We start from the raw sequence: 22,125 nt of genomic DNA, 5'->3' as shown, positions 1-22,125 counted from the left end.
ATCTTAACATAGAGTATTTCCACTGATTAAATTATTCATTCTAAAGCTAAAAGCTATTTCCAAAGTTCATACAACGCTATTATTTTTAGTATCTGGCATGTAGCCACAGAGTGGGGGAAGCCGATCAAGACTCGAGTCACTCTTTTATCCAAGATAAATTAATGTTTTTTCATTAACCCATTAAAATTATAAAATATCATATCCCAAGTCGTCCGAACCGCTTTTATGAAGTATCAAAGTTTACGTTATTTTCTCCCCTGTCATTTATATTGTTTATCTGAAATAAATAGAATAGCTCTTTTAAACAAAATGAGAGGATAATTTTTCAACAACTAACCTTTTGTGGCATATATAATAATAAAAATATTTGAATAAACAAATTGCAATGTAGGAAACCAGAAGAGAAAGTCTTCTCAGAAAAAATTATTTAATATAAACAGCGAAAATACCGTGAACATTGGATATTTCACAAAAGTGCCAATTGATACTCGTGACGTGAACTTTCACAATTTTATATTATAAAAATTTTTTTCATCGAATAAAATGAAATTGAAAAAAATCTGAGGTTCCTCCACTTTTAGCTTCTTCCATACTCCATCAACGTACGTAATAATATATTGCACAATGTCGTTCATCAATAATACTGGTATTTTGCCTATTAGTTCGGACTGTTTTTTTTCTATTTTTGTAGATCTTTTCAGGAGAAAAAAGTTCTTAAAGTTTTTATCTGTGAAATTGGAGAGTAGAAAGATATCGAAAAACATTATTTTAACAGAAAACACAACCTTCTTGCATCAATTTTGCTCTATTGTCTAGCAGAATCAGCCACCAGGAGGAAACCATGTAAAATAGTCATTTTCCGACAATATTTCCTGGACTACAATCAACAGTAAGACCTCCACCACATTTTTACTAAACTTGAAATAATACGGTACTAATTCCCGGTATGGGCTCACCACCAAGATAATTTGCCAGCATATTTCGCATTATTTTTAGAAAGAAGTTTAGAAAATTCCACCATACCAATTCTAGACCCTTCGATTGATTCCTAAAATGGAATCAGAATTGGTAGTATCAAAATTTAAGGCTATTGATGCTGTGGAAGAGAAAGCAACACGCCATTGGAATGAACTGAAATTCTAGGTTTCCAATAATGTTTCGAGTAATATTTAAACAAATTTGGCACGCTGTATGAATAGAGTGGGGATGTATATAGATGAATATCAAAATATCAAAATCGCTATTCTATATCAATTTAGCCATTTGATAGCAACACCTCACATAAGAAATATTATTTAGAAATGCAAACCATGAGGGTTGTTACTCAAGTTATGAGATATGGCAACGCTGATGTGAATATGTCAAATCTGACATTGTCATCATGACATTTTTAATGGTGAACGTATTCAGAACGTAATTGAAATAATCATTTAGGTCAAAGAATGGAATTAAACCGCGAACATTTTTCGATGATTTTCTAGAACTCGATGTGGATTAAGATAACAGCAGAGGAGCAATCAACTCGTTTCGAGTTTTAATGATGGAGCACTATCTCAAGCCAACGTGTTTCGCTGTTGTATACCGTATAATTTGACCATATCGCTCCTCGTGTCGATTAGTGCAAAGAAATGCTGAAAAAAACTTAACCGCGATGCTTCAATAGACGTCTATAAGATTGTGATAGGCGACGAATCATAAATCTATTCATATGAACTCGAACTAACAACAATCGATTGTATGAGTCTTTCAAGACGAAACCAAATTCAACAAAAGTTTTTCGCGCACGAAGCTGTTCGAAGCAAATGGTCGCCTATTTTTCTTGAATAACTGGACATATCGCCACAGTTCCATTAGAGCAACATGAAACAGTCAATCTTGAATGGTATACTAGTATTCGTTTCCGAGAATATTTCGAAAAAATCAGAAAACAATCGCAGAAGACCAATCATTTTCCACACGCACATCAATTCAAACAATTTTCTTCTTATTCCCGGAGATCATAATTAAATAGCGAGGTCAACGTTTTTCTTCACTGAAAAAGCGTTTGATGCTCTGAAATTACATGTTTTGTAGGTATCTAAACAGGAATGGCAAAAATACTTCGACAGTTGGTTCAAACGTATTTAAAAGTGTATTGAAAAATTTTTTTTCACTGAAAATCTAGAGAATATTTTGAAAAAAAAATGTGCCATATCCAATTATAAATATTTGTTTTCAATTTCTTCAAGAAGAGACCTAAAATCAAGAATATTTAGAAACATATGTCTTTTTATTCATTAATCTCAAAACTAGTAGAAACCCTCGTATATACGATAATGTAATAATTAGAAACAATCAATTCCAACTTCCGTGAAATAATTTTTCATATCTGGAGAGTATCCAACCTCTTCATATAGTTTACAGCAGTATAACTAATTTTCATAAACCTACATTCTATCCCATTTGTATATCACTATTTCTGTAGCTAAAATCAACAGAAATTCAGAATTGTAAGTATTCAAAATTAGGCGATTATGATGTCATCTAAATTCAGTAAAGTGTTGTCGTATCAAAACAATGGATGATTACAACGAAATATAATAAAACGACAAAGGAGTGTACAACTAAGTGTAGTTATTTCGGCTCATCACAGTTAGCCGAACGTACTGACAAATTGTAATTCACTAAACCGCCCAAATTGCAGGTAAATGCGGTGCAATTATCCCACGTTGATCACACAAATTGGAATTTAGTCTTGCTGTCGGATGTGGCAACATCGATATGTCCGTCATTGCGAATTCTGAGGCGTTTACATGTAAATTTAGATGAGAAATTCTCAGAGTGTAGGAATTTGACAATTAACTTTTAATGGCGTAGGAAAGATGTTGAATGAGTTCGAATACAGTTAATGTAGAAAGTATTATTTAATTTTGACAATAAATGATGTTGGTGGTAGTATATTTAGAACTCATAGGTGAAATATGGATGATGTTGCTAATTAGTTCCTGTTGTGGGAATTTGATTGTGAAATGTTTCCCTTCCTCGCTTCCATTTCTTGAGAAAATTAATTTATGTTTTAGTTAATTGAGATACATTGGCATGCAAGCTGGAGAGACGTCACTAATTCATTTGGCATCAACTATCAAATATTTTAAAATCATTTGGAAAAGACTCGGTATACAGAAAAACTTTATGTATGGGTGGGTTAACTGTATGAAATTAGCGATATTTTGTGGAAATATATATATATATATATATATATATATATATATATATATATATATATATATATATATATATAAATGGCATATGATGTACATTGGTTAGAGAGAACGTTAAATGCAAATGATCGTGGAAAAATCGTGGTGGAGTGACAGGAAAGAGTTCAAAGCCTGGATATTTGCCCAGTGATTTTGTGTACATCATGAAACTGGGAGGGAGGGAAATTTTATACTATGTATTTATATATTTATAGTATGAAAACAAAAAGAACGCAGTGAGGGTCAATAGGGAGAGCGTTGTATTCCTCCGCGACAAGGCTAGGCAACAACTCGCCAAAAATTAACTGAATTTCATTGGGACGCTGGAATGTAGTCACTTCGTAGGGCAGATATTGCTCCACCTAAATATAGTTTGTTTTCGTCTTCGCGAAAAATCCTTGATAAAATAAATTCAACAATATAGGAGAGGTCGAAAATTTATTCCATGTTGATGGAAGTATGAAACCAAGAGACAAATGGAGAAAGCTCAATGACAATAATAGTATGTATGTTCTTGATTTTCAGTGAGGAAAGATTATGTTCAAAAATTATGAAGTGGAAGTGCTTTTAAGATAAACACTGATTGTATTTTTTATTATACATCGCATCCTGATTTTTGCTGTGTTCAGCAGTTGCTGGTTGCATATGAAAATTTCTCTTCCCAATTTTAAGCTAGGTTCATGGTCGATTTAGTTTCTGCGAAAATCGATTTGGCACTGGTTAAATGTGTCACCATAATGTCTACTTTGTTATTTTATCTAGACATTTTATCGAGAACTCAAGTCAATTTAATAGTGTGGTATATCAACATCTACCGTCCGTAATTTTGGTAATTACATTGAACACTCCAAGGCTCTAGGTTATAATTTATAATTATTAAGATCCCTGATTAAAATCCATTAACCATTTGATTTACCACGTTGTTGAGTTTAATTGGAACACATGAGTTGTCATATGATTAATACGCACATCGTGTTTAAAATGGGATCCAATTTCAAAGGTGAGTTAAATACTGAATGCACTGTACATTCAGGTAACTGTGAGACTAATTAAGTGATATACGATGACCCTGTCTAGCTACATGTGGCAAACAGAAATAAACTATTACCTGTATATCTGGAGATTCAAGTAATCGAATGTCTGAAAAGGATTTGTCGCATAACATGCGGTAGCCAAATTATAAAATTTTGAAATCTATGCTGAGAAAAAAAAATAGTTCCTGGTACATTGGTATTAACCCGTCTAGTGAAATTAGCAAACACAGAAAATATATAGATAACGCTATACTGTCGCTAACTGTCGTTACTCGATATTCCACTACATGAAAGCTTGAGGCCAGTGATCGCCCATCGTCAAGTTCAATTGCTTTCACCAATCTTGTACTAAAACATAATTTTTTTGGCAAATATTTGATTTTTTATCATTGTTGTCTATATACTAAAAGTCCGTCCGGCCATTCTATATGGCCAATTTTATTATTTTTTTTTTAAATGAAATGTATTTATGCATAGATTTGTCATCAAGCATTGAAAATCACTCAACTTTAACCCTCCAGAAATTATACTCAAATGCGACTTTTTCCCTATAAATTTTCCATGTTTTCATACGTTCGGTTTGTTCTAATCGAGATATTTTGATCATTTTGGTCTAAGAACACTCAGTGAATAAAGCTTATTCATTTGATATATTATGACTTGATTGGTTGAGCCTGAAAAGAGCTGTGAGGAAACATTCAACTTGAATTTTAAGTTTTCTGAGATTTTTCTACACTCAAAGCTCCATAGCTCGGGTTCTAATTGAGATATGTTGATCAATTGAGTCTAATAACACTCAGTGAATTAAGCTCTTTAATTTGAGATATCATATGACTTAATTGGTTAAGCCTCACTAGAGCTATGAGGGAACATTCAAATTGACTTATAATTTTTCTGAGATTTTTCAGATTCTTCTCCGCTTAAAAATTCATAATATATAAAACACTAAATTCTAATTGGCTGCTGGCTTCAGCCAATAACTTACAAATAAAATATTCACACACAGTGCATTTAAATTGGCTGTTAGCTTTAGCCAATAACTTATTAGTGGCGATAAGACTGTGCTCCTGTTCACATGTTTTCTCAGTTCTTCTTCGCCACTTCATAGTATTTTTTAAATTTATGTAAGAATTTTTGTGAATAGTTTTTTTGCTTTCAAAGTAAGGTAAATTATAATTACTGATGCGTTTTTTCCTACTACTAACTCTAATATCGACTGAAGTTGCGGAGCAGCACGGGCCTTCTAGTATATTATAAAATAGTATGTGCCTTTTAGTTCCTATTACTACTTTAGAAGAAATGCGATATCTCATGCTCGAAAATGAATCAGATAAGGATGAGAAATAGTAGGAACATCTATTTACACAAGAAGAAAAACATTTGTGAAAACTTGGTTTTTCAAATAGCTGTTGAGCTGGGATGTTTCTGAAACTTTGTATGCAAAATAGTCGCTTCTTTCGCGAGTTTTTGGCGTTTTGGCGTTGAAAGTCTTTTTGACTGTCAACATTTACGTTACTTACCTCACTCAGCACTTTGCGACTCTCAGCTCTCTTCAAAAATAAAAATATATTGATAGAGAAAATTTCTTTAATCAGTTTATTAGGAAGGCCATGACAGAACCATCAAAGCCATGTAATCAATTATAGAATAAGTTTATTGCATGGAAGCATTTTAAAGGAGATCAATGCAAATTTAATGTTATATCTCCTCACTTTATCACACCTCGTATGTACTAGTTCGTCTATGTCTACCTTTTAAATAAACAAATTTGAAATTTATTACTGGAGATTATTCTACTGTGGAATGAAAAAACGCAGGTTATTAGTATAATTCAAATATAAATTCCTTTTATTATATTACCACTTTTTCCACAGTTTTTTGAGTGATTATTTTTTCATTTCATAAAATTCGATTCGTTACTCTCTATATACTTTCCCATCTGTTTGGTCATGATTGGTTCTATTTTATAGATTCTCTGTTGGAAAATGGATTTGAGTATAAAACAAAGTTATGAAAAATGTTTGTAGGTTCATTGTTTTTTTTTATATGGAATAGAAATCAACATACAAGCAATCCAGACAATCAGTGAAAAAAACATGAATATTTCGAATTGTTTCACTCTATTGACGTCTGTTGAACATTGTTTTGATGGAGGAGCAAAAAGCACATTTCCGGTTGAAATGTTATGGATAGCCATGAATACATTTACTTTTAAGTTAATATCATTCACTATAGTTTAAAGTATATTTCTAAATAATTTTCTTTGGCTTGCAGATTGATTCATTTTTATTTATTCACATTCTATTAGTTGAAATGAAATGAATAGTTATTTCTGAAACTATTAAAAAAGACTTCAAATGAAATTTATCGACAGAGACAATTCGATAAAGAATATACGAGGTATAATGAAATACCTAATCAACTAAATTTTACTAAATTGGATGAGTAAATGAGATTACTGATAAACTCGCTAAATCGATGGCAGAGAAGATCAGCTGAATGTATCAATCTAAGTAAGAACAATCTAAGAATACTAACAGGAGTCCTATCAGAGCACTGTCGTCTAAGCAAACAACTGTAGAAGCCAGACTTAGCAGCTAATGCGGTGTGTAGATTTTGTTGCACAGATGACGATACATCTATAGGATTGCAGTCGGAGGCATGAAATTGAATGCTATGATAAATTATTATCTCTTTGTGAATGCCTTCGAATGTAATTCTGTTTATAATGTTGCAAAATGTGAAAAAACTACCGTGCTGATATTTCTAAGTGTACAATATGCAGGTACATTGGTTTGGTACTGTTTCATTTTATGTTTCTGGTTTTAAGTACCTAATCATTATTTTTTTAAAATACCTTATCATTGAATTTTCATCTTGTTTCAGTCTTTTCAGTTGATTTTTAATTGTAGTTATCCATGCAGGCGTGTTTTTTGATTTTTTTTAATTATTATTTTATTTATGTCTTTTTAGTTAAGATTACGTAACCGGATTAATTCCTTGAATGAGTTTATGTCATGTGGTTGATTAAGCAATTTGTTAGGGTAAAGAGAACTAATAGCAAGTCCGGAGAGAGTCTTCACTCTGCTCAAAGCAACGTAAGTTTGACCTTTTGCAAATATGTTTCTACTTAAATCTACAACTGCTTGGTCTAAAGTTGTGCCCTGTAATTTATGCACCGTCAGTGCCCAGCATAAAATTAAGGGAAGCATTCGTCGCTCGATCTTGTCTTTACCACATAAAGCATCAAATTCTGTAGCACAAGGCTCTATCCGGACTCCAATACCAGGTCAGTTCCCTGTTATATTTGAGTCATCGAACTCCACAAATACTGCTTGTGGCAGTTCTGCCGGCTCCAACTGCTCTCTGCGTAGTGCTGGCCAATCTATTCGTCGGATAACACCCATAGCACCGTTAATCAGCCCATGGTTAACATTGATGTTCCGTCTTAGCATGGCTCGAGAACCTACACCTAATTTGAGTTGGTTTGGTATACCACCTGTTTTATTGGGATCATCAGGTAAGTATTCCTCTCGTGGTTTTCGACCATATGTTTTAGGATCCAATGAGATGTCTACAGCACTAACGGTGTATACTTTTGTGAGCTTTTCTAACTTTTCTGTCATAGTCGCGTTATATGCATCAACCAGTCTAGTTGTTGGGAAAATTCTGACAGCTTCTCCATCGTCAAATGGCCCTATTAACGGTACTCTGCGGTTTTCTATGATAGATAACTGCTGTGTTGTAAGTTCTCCAACGTGAAGACTGTTTAGTATGTCTACAAAAGTTGTATCTCCAGCCTGCCTCATATTTTGGGGCACCTCACAATAATTAAGATATTTAAATCGCACAAGACAATTATAATTATAGTAACAACGTAGGTCCGTCCTCGTAGTAAACATATTAGTCTTAGATAACAAGAAGTCACAACTATACCGCGTTTTAAAAACCTAGTGGCGCCATCTATCCGAATTGTTTGTTGCGCGCTGACCGATGCTCCATAATAAGTAATATTAAGAACACACAACGATACCGCGTTTTAAAAACCTAGTGATGCCATCTATCCGCACAGGTCTGAATTATTTTAATTAGCTATTTTTTATCGTTCCATTTAATATTAAAACGGCAATCAGTGTTTAAAATCCTTCATTTTGATACCCAACTCGATATGTTTGGTAGTAAAAAAAAATTTTATACCTTACAACATGGCGTCCAAAATCCGCCATTTTGGTTTTTTTAAATGTCTCCTATCTAAGAACACTTGGGCTAATGAAACGAATCTAACGATACCTCAAATGTGAAAATCAGTTTAGCAGTTCTGGAGATACAAGGAAATAAAGAAAATTACATACATACATACATACATACAAGATACGCGTTAAAAACATAACCTTTCCTGGCAGTCGGGTAAAAAAGTATATTGCGCAGTATGGCCGAAGACTTTACAAGGAAGAGCTGGAAATGACATTGCAAGTTCATTTTATGAAATTCTAAATAAAGTTTTCACTGATCATCTTGAAATAAAAAAGTTAGTGGTTTGAAGTGGGAATTGCGTACCACAGAAACAGTTTGATCAGTTACACAGTTGCTCAGACCATACAAATATACAAAAATGTGGAAAAAGTTATAATGAAATTTTCTGTCCCCGGTTATTCTTACATACAAGAAGTAGACGCAGTACACAGCTGCATAGAAAAGAGTTTACGGAAAGTGGAATATTTTTCTCCAATTTCACTTTTACTTTGTTTACTGAAAGTAAATATTGTGTTATGCAGATGCAACCAATGGACTTCTTTGACTTCCAAGCAGGTGCACGCCTCTGTATTTATAGCTTAGTACCATATTCTAAAGTTTGCATTCTCCAATTTAACAAAGATCATGTCATAGTAAAATATAAAACTTCTTTTACCCAACAAGATTAGACCGTTGCCCACGTTCGATATACCTTGCGTAAAAAGACAGATATTACACAGAGACACGAGGAGTCAATGAAACTACAAAAATTAAAAAATTCGAGGGTATCTCTAGCTAAAAATAAAATAGATATTTTGCTCAGCATAATAAAATGTATGCCCTGTTGATAGACAAAATTATGACACCATTATTTGTTTAACTACTACAGCAAATGAAGAAAAACAAAAAAAGGAAAAATAACAATTTTATAGTATTCTGTTGTTACTCAATTAATTGTCTTATCAGAATCCTGTTTATGTTTAAAAACATAAACGTTTGAAAATAAAGGGTAAAATTTATTTTGAAAATATTTTACAAGGGTTTTCGATTTTTTCTTATTTATACTAAGCTATTTTTTTAGTTTATAGTTTTTTTACATTTATAAAGTAATAAATACTTTTGTTTTTTGGTAAGTAAAGTGTTTTTTGTGTTGTTGTTCAAAGGTGTATGAAACGTTCATGAAATATAAAAACACTATATAAAAATCTCAAAGTTGTATGTTTTCAAAAAAATATTTATTTCGAGCAACGAGAATGCTTATAGAATAGAAAACTTTCACTTTAGTTCATTATGAAATATTCCAATACTAAAACTAATTAGAGTATAATCATTTTTTCGCGTCATTCACTGTACCAGCTCAAGCGTTGACGACAGTGGTCTGCAGTCAAAGGCAGCCCTAATCTACCTTCCTCTTCCTCCTACAGAGCAAAACATGGTAATCATTTTGACGTGAATTCAACGCAGAGACAATAGGAGAAATTCAAGAGAAAATATGGTTTTTGAAATATGATTATAATGTTCCAAAAAAATCAAAGTTGACGAATTCTTACTTTCAGGTGTAACATGTCCAATATCTATAAACATGGAAAGCTCACACAACAAATGAACATAAAGAATTCTCGAAACATTCTCCTTATACTTGTAATAAAACTTCATAGAGATGTAAAATAATTTAAGTAACAAGAATAAAGTTGAGAATTCATATATGAAACGGATGATTGTTAGAAAATCGTTTAAAAATATGAGTAGATTCCATCTAATTAATTTGATTTAATGAGGCAGTCATGAAAAAGAAATATGCTCATGTGGAAATTGAATTTCTCGAGACTATTTCTTTTTCATTTCCTCTTTTATGTCGCGGATGCCTTGAAGACTACTTCAGAGCCGTTTGCATATCAGACGATTTCTGAATTACGTTGAAGCTTCCCGTGTTGAAATTAATTTCGGCTTCCATTAAAGTTCTTGTTTCAGTTGCTTCTAAATGAAGAATTAGATTCAAGCTCTTGGAGAATTTAACCTTTATTAGTGTTTTACTTAATGTTCGCGGTAACATTGACGCACATTTTCTATTTCAATATTATTTTAACCTATGCACATATGATACAAGTTACAAATTAATAGCTAGCGAATTATTACATAAGCAAAAATTGAAATTTCCTGAACATTTTCTGAAATTTCTTGGATTAATGAATTTTTCAATAATGTTATTTGCTCAAGCCTTCTGGATTGAAGTGGCAATTGGAAATGTTATAAATGGAAAAAAAAATGTGTTATTTCTTCTTAATGCTGACTAATAAATGAAAACTTCATAATCAATCGGATATTCACAAATAGATTGTATTTCTGAAGGAGCTTCTTTATACAAGTTTAATTAAAAATTGAGATTAATCAGTTTTTATAGCGAGATCTTGTTTGCACGGACTCTCTTGAAACATAGGTATTGAACATGATTATGAAAGAGAAATATTTGACAATAATTCCGATATTGATCAGATTCAAGCATGCTTCCTGTAATGGAGTTATTAGAAATAACAGTTGTAGCATTACTTTGGAGGAGATAATTTCAATTTTGACTTTTTTTCGTTTTTTTCTCATCAGAACGCGTAATTTTGGATTTCTGTAATGGTGCGGGGTAGGTGATATAGGTATTCAGATATCCATAATTTGGATTTTGTGCAAATAAATATGTTTCCAACAACCAACTACTACTGTATAAGAATATTCCTGCGGCTCAATTAATTTTTTTTTTGATATTAAAGTAGCAGTAATTGATAACATAATAATTGAAATATAAGTTTTCAGAGATATCTAATAGACTACGAAACTATACTTTTTTTCTTTTATACAATTTGTCTTTTCTGCATCAAGTTACACACTGGATGTAATACATCACATTACAAAATGAAAAAATATAAATAATTATAGACAAATCGACAATTCATATTTGTGTATTTATAGTAAACGGTAATCCAGAGAAAAGAGATTTAGCATCACCTAACAAATGATAAAGCCATGAAATGTATATAAATACTAAATGACAGTATATACATTTCGTTCGAGAGGTGGAAATTTTAAATGGGATAAGGGATCATATTTTTTTTGTAAAGTTAACGCGCTCAACTCAATTATTTGAAATTTTGGAGAAAACGCAAAGGATAATGCCTTTTCTAGTATGTAGCTTGTCCTTTTGAAAGGATTGCTTTATATATCGCTGGACCATTTTCGATAACAGAACGTGGTGGTAAATATATCCTAGTTGTGAAGGATTATTTAATAAAACGGGTGGAAATTTTCCTGATTCCGAATCAAGAGGCCACAACTGTTGCGGAAGTATTGGTGCAAGAATTTATTAGTCAATATGGTGTGCTCTTGGAAGTCCACAGCGGGAATCAAAAAGACCAGAACGACCTCATTACATCCAGAATAGGATGGAATGAACGAGAGAATGAACAGGACTATTGGCAGATATCTGACCAAAGTAGTTTTCAGCCACCAGAGAGATTGGGATCAGTATCTACCCCTATTTGCAATGGCTTATCGATCAGCTATTAATGCAAAAATTCTGTTTGGACGTGAAATGAAGCTTCCTAGACCTAGAAATTGGTTGTCGACCTAGAGAAGACCTAGCTTGAAAAGATGGAAAAAATCATAGGAAAGTTCATGCTCAGTCAAGAAAAGGAACAATGATATGACCTATCGCATAAGCAATGGCAAACCAAAATTAGTCCACCAAAATCGACTAGCGCCGTTTGAACCACAGACCAAGACCTACAGGAACGAGTGAACCAGTTGCTACCAGTATCAAGAGGATTAGCAACCGTATTCCGGAAGAAGTTAGGTCAATTAAAGAAACTTGAAGAGCAGATCTCTTGAAAGCCTCTGCAACTATGTGTTGGAAGCCAACGTGAAGAAACTGGCTATGACTAAGATAAAGAGTAACCAGTTGGATTGGAGAGTCGTTAGAAACATGGGAGAGGTGATATTCCAGGATACCGGGGTTCACATATTAATTTGCGGCTATCTATCCCATCATCGGTACTTGGTGAAGAAAGTAATCGAAAAATTTGAATAAATTATTCAAATTAACTAAGTGACAGTGATAAGTGTTATTATAAATTAGTATAGTAAATAGTGTTCAAATAAATTTAGAATGTAAGAGACAGTGTCTATTAATTCAGCGCACGAATAGAAATTGGAAAAATGAATAAGAAAAACGTTACTATATTAAAATTGATAATTTTTTGCCTTTTGTGGCCGTTGTAAAGAACTTTTATTTAAATTAGTAGCATAGCGATAAAATATTCGACAAATTTATTTGCATCAGTTTATATCGACCATCACGAGAACATACTAGTTTAAATAGATTATGCACCCTTTCCTCAATTTAATTAAAATCAATACATTTGATACCATTTTCTTCTCAATCATAAACACTACACTATTTTTTCTCGAATAAAAGAAATACTAGTTAGCGACAATAGGATGGTGGAAGACGGTTTGATGCTTTCTATTCTACTATCTGAAGACGACGACGACAAAGTTGTTGAAGGCGGAAGAGAACTGCTCCCTTTTTATCTTCGTTATGGAGTCAAAGACAAGCGATACAGAGTTGCGTTAGTTTTCACTACGAGTTAATGTGCGATGAACAACTCTTTTGATCCATACTGTGGAATAGAGTACGCGAGACAACGGATGAATCTAATTAACGAAGCTATCGACAATTTGAATGCGGCTTTAGTTGAAGATAACGAATTTTCCTGTGCGTTACATCAATGAAGAGAATCGAAATTTTGTGATTCGGCTTATTTCGAAATAAATTTGCTCTATTCCATGAGAACGCTTGGTTTCATCAGGATAGCGCCACTCCACATACTGCAGACTTTTCAAGTGGAGTCGTTAGAACTATTTTTCTATAAACGGAGGAGTAGTAACCCCTACAAATATCTTAATTCAACCACATAGTCAGTTGAGTCAGAGGATCCGTGAAGATTCACATCATCATTCCAGATCGCTTGTTGGAGGTACAGTAACAGAAAGAAAGACATCTGTCCAGTGTTATTTTACAAAAATGCTTCTTTCCCTTTTGTAGAAGATAATATTTCATACAGATGTTTGTTATTAACTGCTCCATAGCATATTGAAATGAGCGTCTATGCTAGAATGAAATATTAATTAATAAGTTGTTCAATTCAATCACACATTGTCACATTATTTTCTTACCCATTAACTTATAACTTAAATGTATTGGTGTTGGACATGGAAAAAAGATCCAAACTTCAAATTAATAATGCTCACAGTTGTATTTAATATTATATTTAATATAATACAAAATAAAAATGGATAAAAGTTTTGTCGAATTTTTTCAAGTCTATGGACGTAGAAAAAACTTTGCATGGAACTCGTGAGTGAAGTAACTTTTTTTCAGTCGTAGGAATTGCCGCACTCTCCTTCGGTCAAATCGTTCTACTTGTTAAAAAAATTATTACTTCACTTTTACATAAATAAATATTTTTATTTTTAATTAGCTGAGAATGAAAGTTTATTTCCTTATTTTATTTCCATTAAATGAGTTTGCTGAAAATGATTGAGTTCAATTACGAAACTAAATTTGGTTTAAATCTTTGAACGACAAAAACACGAATGTACTTTTTACCAAAAAAATGAATATATCCAAAAATCTCTTAGATAACATGAATTTGTCCTTACGAATTATACTTATGGCAGAAAATATTTAAAACAGTTGATTTTTTAATTTGGAGGTTCATACTCGTTCAATACGCTGATACCTACAATTTGTTCTAAAGTCTCTTATTTTATATATTTTATATTTTACCTAAATATTAATTTATGCCATCGAAGAAACTATAATCTGGACAAAAATTGGAATATACGATCTGTTTACTATCTATTGTAAAAAGCATAATAAATAAAAACTTACATTACCTGTAAACCAGAATCTTTGGTGGTTTCGGCTGAAAATAAAAAACACATTAGTTGTAATCTAACAATACATTTAGGTAAAGTTGATTTTTTGATGAGCTATGACTAAGATCGGCGCCGAGCACGATCCGGTTTTTGTAATGAACTTCAATGACCGTTCTAGAAGCATCGTTATTTGAAATTGAAAAGAATGGTGGTGAATTTCATTTAAGTTTTCCTAATAGTCATGTGTAGTACTTTACATCTGACTGAACATTAGGGGTGCATTTTGATAATTTTTTAATTGTTGGTATTAAGACTGACGCAGGTCATAGCATATGACTTACAGAACTATCAGGAACTGGAATATTTTTTTATCAGATGTATAGTTAAACCATAAATTCCCATTTCAATATGTTGTCTTCGCTATAGTGATGGATAATAATTTAGAAGGGGGATATCTGATAATGTAGAGTTGAATATACCAATTGCATTTTGCAAATGGCTGTTGAAAGTTTCCAAATATCTCTTCAATCCATATTTCAGTTAGATAACGTTCTATAAGATTCTCCATTAATCCAAATTGAAATGCTTTGGTTTAAAGTGGAGAGATAATTTAAATTTGAACAAATTGAACAAATACCAACAACTAACTGTTCTCAGATCCAATGAATAGACGGTTACTACAATATTGTTAACAAACTCGTCTACATGAAACGCGATTTCGGCCCTGTTCGATTAAGTTAAAATAATCTAGAGTTTAGTAAATGTAGAATTTCTTAGAAAAGCATGTTTTATATAAGTCAACGATTTGTTCATATTGGTTTCATAGTATCAGTTTCTAGGAAGGCTTGGAGGCTATTGAGTGCCTCTTTTTGTATAGACAATTGCTCGTTTATCAGAGAAAAGAGTGAATGATCTGATGTCATCCTGCATATATCAGAATAGACAAGTTAATGGTGTTAATGGTTCAAATAAATTAATATGATAAGAATTAGATACGTGTTTACTGATAAGTTCAAGTGTATAGTAAATAATTAATTCTACTTACTGTAAGTGTATGAATAAATAAAATAAGTAAGTAAAAAACATATTCTATGAATAAATTGAGTAGGTAAGAAGATACACCGTGTATATAAATTCACCCAACTGTTTTGAAAATAGTTCAAATAAATTAGAAATAGACATTATGATATTCACTGTCACAGCTTTCATTCAATTTTTAGATACCTCCAAGTTTCTCTAGTTATGATATTACATTTTCTATTAACTTCCTTCGTTAGCTACAAGCTACTCTACACCTTCACTTTCTCATATTACATATTTTATTCAATTCCACTATCTACCTCTACTAGTCGAATTAACAGCAACTTGGTCATCAAATTCATCACGCCATCTTTAGAAGTGCTTATCAAAAAAAATTCATATATAAACACAGAATTGATATATTTGTAATTATTCAAAAAATTCTTGTATAAGCAAAATGCAATAATTCGATTTTGTTTTGATAACATCATACCCAAGTAATTATTCTTATTATACTATAAAAGAGCTTATAAATGGTTTTCAGTATTCTTGTTGATATTTTACTGAAAATCGAAGTTAGATGCCTGGTCTTATTAATATATTTTATTTATAAGATATATGATGCCACGGTCAAAGCTCGGAGAAGCTTCACAAATGCTGTGTCTCGGGCAATTGGAAGGGTATTGTTTATCATGAGCTTCTTGAACCTAGATAAACTATTAATGTCACTATCTGCCAGTATCTACCATCAACAACTAATATGATTGAAGCAGGATATCGCAGAAATTTTCAGGTACTAGTTAGATGGGAAGTTTTGATGTATGCAATGTTACCGTTACCTTGCTCCCTTGAACTGTCATTCATTTCAAACTCTGGAAAAGTTCAATATTATTGCAAAAATAACTTTAAAAGAGACTTGTGAAAATTATTTGATCGAATTATTTTCCTAAAGCCACAAACTGACGTTTTTATAACCATTGAACTAGTTTTTCTAGTATTGTATATCAGTCAAAACACATGAAATACTGATAGCAACTCGTCAAAAAATAATTCAGTAATTGAGAGTTTTCTTCCTGTTATTTATTTTTTTAATTTCTCCATGTAGATTGAATAAAGTATGCTTTCCTGATAGTTGGTCTCAATTTCGACAATTTTTTATATTACGTTAGGTTATGTAGTAGTAGTATATGCCTAAGACATAAAAAAATTGGAATTGGTTTTCTTGGAATAAAGAAAATCGATTGTAAATTTCAATCACATATCATTCATCACAATCCAGCTGTGAAATTTGAATTAGACTAGAGGTAAAAAAAGTTTAATTATTTCCATTAAATTTTCTTTGTAATTTTATGACTTCCCGTCTTGATAAATTCGATACAGTAATGAACCACGTAGCAATGACTGATAAATTTTAATTTACATAATGAAAATGACGCATTGATTCAAAAACGACACCTCATAATCAGAAAAATAAACTTTCAGGAAATAGAAAAGAATCTACCAGTTTGCTATTTAACATCATAATTTCTTCAAATTTTTTTATGAGTTTTTAAATAATTATAAATAAATATAAAAAATAAATATAATTAAAAACATTCATATTAATGAAAAATAGTATTTTATTTTTCAAATTTTCAAACATTGTTTCTTAGAACATTTCAGTGTCATCCATACTGATAGTTAGCCAATCATATATTTTTTATTGGATAACAAGTTTGATAAACACGAGAAATTTAATTTTTTGAAAATTTTTGGAACTCTAAAGAGACTACGCTGGAAAATGGAATTATTTTCGAAATAAAATCCCATATTCCATTTAAGAATTTAGGGTTTCATTAAGCGTAGTTCTCATAAATGGAGTTGCAGTTCTCTTCAAAGAACGGTTAATCATTATTTATAGATCTCATAATAATCCACCAATCTAAGTTGATACTTATTCCAATTACCCCGAATAACATGTCAATCACTCTATGAGGTGTAAACAAGTATGTATGCGTATTCCCAACAGTTAACTACAATAATAGAACATAAATACTCGAACGAACAGCTAATGAGGAACTAATCTAGTTGTGATGATTTAATAAATAACTATTCATTTGCATTAAGGTATTCAAAGTAGTATAAAGAGGGTTTTTGATGCCCACTCGTGTTGATATTACTGACCAAATAATTTTTCGCTATGTGAATATAGTCTAGGAAAATGATAAAAATTTTGTTCGAAAAATAGGTTACCGTTACTTTTATTCCAAAGAATATTATGAGAAAATCAGGAAAACAATGAGTACCGAGAGAATTTTTCAGTTAAAGTATGAGCAATAGCAAAAAACTTGTGAATAGATAGTTGATTATTTAGAGAATCATCTTGGCTTTCCATCCTCTTTGTCTCATAACCTAAACCGATATTCTATTTGTGACACGGTATCTCACTGTACTTTTTTGAATACACGTGGCTTTCTTCTAAAAGGGGCTATTTTTCTGAAGGTTTCTGTTCGACATACCAAGTTAATAAGCAGTACACCCTCGAGGTACTTAAGCCTTTTTCTGAAGAGGGCAGAAGATTTACAGATTAGAAGCAATTTTGATCCTCTGCCGTTTCAGAAAACCAACTACCAATTTAATGTAGTTCCTGGACATCTCTCTTCCTCAGACTTCTTATTTGATATGGTTATGATTGTTTTGGACTGTCTGGAGTGTTTTCTTAATAAGACTTTATTCAATTGTTCAACCATCTATACAGACAAAAGCAGGGCACTGGTTCAAAATATGCAGCCGTCGTCCCTTACTTTACCAGCTTGTCTGCTTTCTCATTGCTTAATATACCTTGATAACATGGAAGAGACATTTTAATTAAATTATATCTGTTTTACTTCAGTTTTACTTTTAGAATTTGTTCACACTTCTAAACTAGCTTGGACGTGCATTTATTAGTCAATCAAAAGCCTTCAGAGCTTCTAGGACCACTTGACTATCGGAGAGAAATCGAGAAAGCTGTTTAGCAAAGTTTAAAGTTTAATGACCGCTTGATATACCCAATTTACCAGTAAGGCTCAAGTCCCCATGACTTACTTATGAGTTTGAAAGTCCATATAGCCGCAGTGGCTTTGAAGATTATCTTATCTAGATTGAAGTTTCAAGAGAGTATTTTTTCCATCATAACTCCTAGATATTTCACTTCATTAGATAGTATCAGTTGAGTTCCATTGAGGGTAGGTATAGTTGCCATTATTTTCCTTGTAAATGGGACAAATATTTTTAATTGTGTTGATGTTCGTTAGCATCCTAATAAATGTTACGCCTTTATTCTTGCCTTGGAGTAGCTTAGAACTGAATGCGGAACTGATAAATCTAGTTAGAAATTTTTGTTCGCTATCAGTAACCACAGTTTTTCACTGTCGTAAAAGTGGTAGTGTTTTCGTTCATATCTTCCATTTCTATAGTCTGTTGTAACACTGCATTGAGCCATTTGAAAATAGTTCTTCTAAAACTGTCATATTGGATTGATGTGAAGTGTTGTAAAAAGCGCCCTATATATCAATGAAAAATGCTAGAGACATTTCTTTGCTGTCAATAGTTTTTTCTACGTCTTTAATAATGCTATATAGTAAAATTATTTTTTGATAAACGAACTGTTTTTCTATGCTTCTGGTGTATTGTTTCAGGATTTTCCACTAGCTTTTGGGAATTAGTAGGTGAGATTGATCGAGCAGTAGGATTCGTTTGTAGTGTGGGCCCTCCCATATTTTAGGTATATAGCCTAGGATCAGTTTTGATTCTAACGCTTTTGAAGATGTTTAATTATTACTTTAAAACCTTTTTATAGAATCTATCAATAAATAAGTTGATAAAACTTGTAGTTCTTTGTTTCTTTTAGTTTGGATAATTTATGCCCCAAATATGATAACTGATAATGTTGTTATAGAAAAGTTCATCGCTGTTCAATCAATAATTTCCCCACTTTCCAGTTTCCTCTCAAATCTTCAACACCTCAGTCAATTCTGAATCCTCGTCTGGTTTTTTGAAAGTGTTCAAACTTTTACGAATTTCCTCTGTTATATTTCTTCAGTTTTCATTCTTTCATATTTAGGCATGAATTAAATCTGTCAGCTTTCTTATCACAATAATGCGAGCAATTTTTTTTATTTGCTCTTTATAATTTTAATCCTCCATCTATTATGTCTAATTGAATTATTGCAATCTCAAGTATTCATCATCTTTTTAACATGTACAATTTCAGTGAACTAAAAATTATTGGCAAATGCATGTTCCCAGAAGCAGTTTTCTATGGTTTGTTCTATTAAATGAGGAATTAAACTCTTAAACAATGCTTCGCATCAACTTCCAAGTAGCTGGATTTTCTTCGAAAGATCATTTTGTTTCCTCTCGCTTTGTTTATCGATTCCAGTAATATTTTTGTATGCCGAGGGCAATATTTCTACTTACTTGTGGAACTTTCGAGATAGTTAAGGAATATTTTTGTACGAGTTGCCGTCGAATGACAGGAAAATAATGTCCATTAAAACATGGAATTTTATTGTTATGTACATTGAAAAATGTTCTTTATTGATAAAAAGACTTTGGAATTAATAAATCTATTTATAGTTTACTTATGAGTAACAATTTTCCGTGGTTCTTTGTTAGACAGGTATCTTCCCTTTTCTTGCTTGCGCATTGAGAATAAAAGCTAAACAAAAAATTAAAAAACAGAATATTATTCATTACGTGGAATACTCAAAATAGAATTCTTTGGAAATAAAAATAAGGCAAGATTAAAGGCTGTAAGGCTTTGAACATAGAATTGATGCTCAAGGCTTGTATTGTTCTTCCTTTAAATTGAGTCAAATATAACTCTATTCACAAATTCAATAACAAGGTCAAAGTCAACTTTTCAAACTTATTTGAATCTTTGCGTATAGAGGGATAGGCGCAAGTTCAAATGCCCTCTCTACTCAGTCACCTAAACGAGCTTAATGAGTTTAAACTGACTATGATAGGGAGGTCTTTGGTATTCCTATTTATTAATCAACACAACACAAATTGAATATTTATTTGTAAATAAAATAGAATTAGTTCAAACATTTTCTAGATTATTCTACAAATAGAGTTCAATGTATACATAGAGAACACTTACTTTCTCACTCATGCAAATAGTAGATAGTTCATAAACAATTTCTTAAAGGCGTTCCTTGTTTACATCCATTAAAAAGCGATATAGGCGCTGTGGAGTAAACACAGTTTGCAAAGACGAAATCTAGTTACTGTGCAGCTTACGTTCTGTATTGAGTTCATTAATGATTCTTCAGGTGATAATAGCTATCATAGTTTGAAGATACCAACAGAATTTGTGAAGGAGAGAATATAGGACATGAAGAGTTAGTGAGGCAAACATTAGGCAATTGCAAGAACCGTTTACGCAAAATTGAAAGAAATTCGTTTGGAAGGCTAGTCGTTATTAGCAATTTCTTAAACTACAATTTGAAGATTTTACGAAGACGCATCCATCTCATTGTTTCCAGTAATTACAGGCTTTACATTATTGCTTACCTTTCAACTTCGCTAATAAATGGTCTCAATTTTTAGACACAGTTCCCCGTCTATAACAGTCTAAACGTTTTGGTGAAAGTCACTTCACCTGATCGCTGGCTAGGTTGCAACGGCTTTTTTTTTCATGACCGTTCTTTCCATCTGATATCATCAGATTTGTGGTGTTCATGAAGGATCATGTGTAAGTGCTTCCACTACCAGATGACTTTCCTAGATTAACAAACAGGATTGAAGCAACTGTTGCAACAATCACTAAGAAGCCGCTGATCAGTGTTTGAAACGTTCTCGCATGTCATCTTAGCATGTGTCGTTTGATCAAAGTGCTCAAATTAAATTTTTAATTAATTAAATTTTTAAATAATTAGTGTCAGTATATATTAAGACTAGAGATATTAACAACACTTGAACTGAACATACCAGAATCAATAAAGAATCTTCTATTGTAGCATAAAAACTATTGGGTAGTTATTATATTTAAACGTGGTAAGAATACATATAATAATGAGTTCAAGAAAAAAGAGAAGGATAAAATAGTTTTAACGAAATGGGCACCGATCAATTTCTAAAAACAAACAAGCAACATCTATAGTGTTTTATTTTTTATTAGCACGTTCACCAGAGATTCATCCCAAATGTGCATTAGCGGAGACTAGAAATATTCTGAGAGAATCCGAACTCGCCAAGCCACGCTGGTTCTTCCCATTCCTCATTAATTGTGTGACAGTTTTGAGAAAAAAGCATTTCAGTGATGCCGTAACCACTTGATAAACATTATATTATAATAAATCCATTTAAACTGGCATAGATAATAAATATGTAATACTTATGTTCACCTGTTTCTCATGTATTATTTATAAATAAAATAAGAATAACATAATAAGAATAATTAACGATTTTTTTTCCATCTCAGTTTAAAGTACAGGTAGCGATGGTCATTGGAACACAAAAATAATACATAAGTTAAATGAAGGACTGTTTCATTTTTATCGAGCAGCAGTCTCCTTCAGGTTGTTTTCAGGTCATATCAAACTGCTGGTATTCGGTAGAATATTCTCTGTAATCAGTGAGGATGTGCTTAATAAACACAGAAACGTGACTTTGGAAGACGATATCGCATAGCCGTGAGTAAGTTT

The 22,125-nt window shown here is 32.1% G+C and overlaps 1 protein-coding gene across 1 annotated transcript in view; it reads right to left on the bottom strand.

Moving 5' to 3' along the window:
* The window catches only part of LOC130440678 (uncharacterized), a 696,836-nt gene that overhangs the window by 265,096 nt on the left and 409,615 nt on the right, over positions 1 to 22,125 (bottom strand). Inside the window, exon 4 of the mRNA XM_056773943.1 lies at positions 14,450 to 14,478. The gene's annotated coding sequence lies outside the window, so the exon portion shown is untranslated. The remainder of the gene's footprint in view (positions 1 to 14,449; positions 14,479 to 22,125) is intronic.

This window comes from Diorhabda sublineata, chromosome 2 (genome assembly GCF_026230105.1).
Source record: "Diorhabda sublineata isolate icDioSubl1.1 chromosome 2, icDioSubl1.1, whole genome shotgun sequence".
Taxonomy (NCBI): Eukaryota; Metazoa; Arthropoda; class Insecta; order Coleoptera; family Chrysomelidae; genus Diorhabda; species Diorhabda sublineata.
The sequence above is the reverse complement of the archived record's forward strand: the minus strand, read 5'-3'. Positions and strand labels throughout refer to the sequence as shown.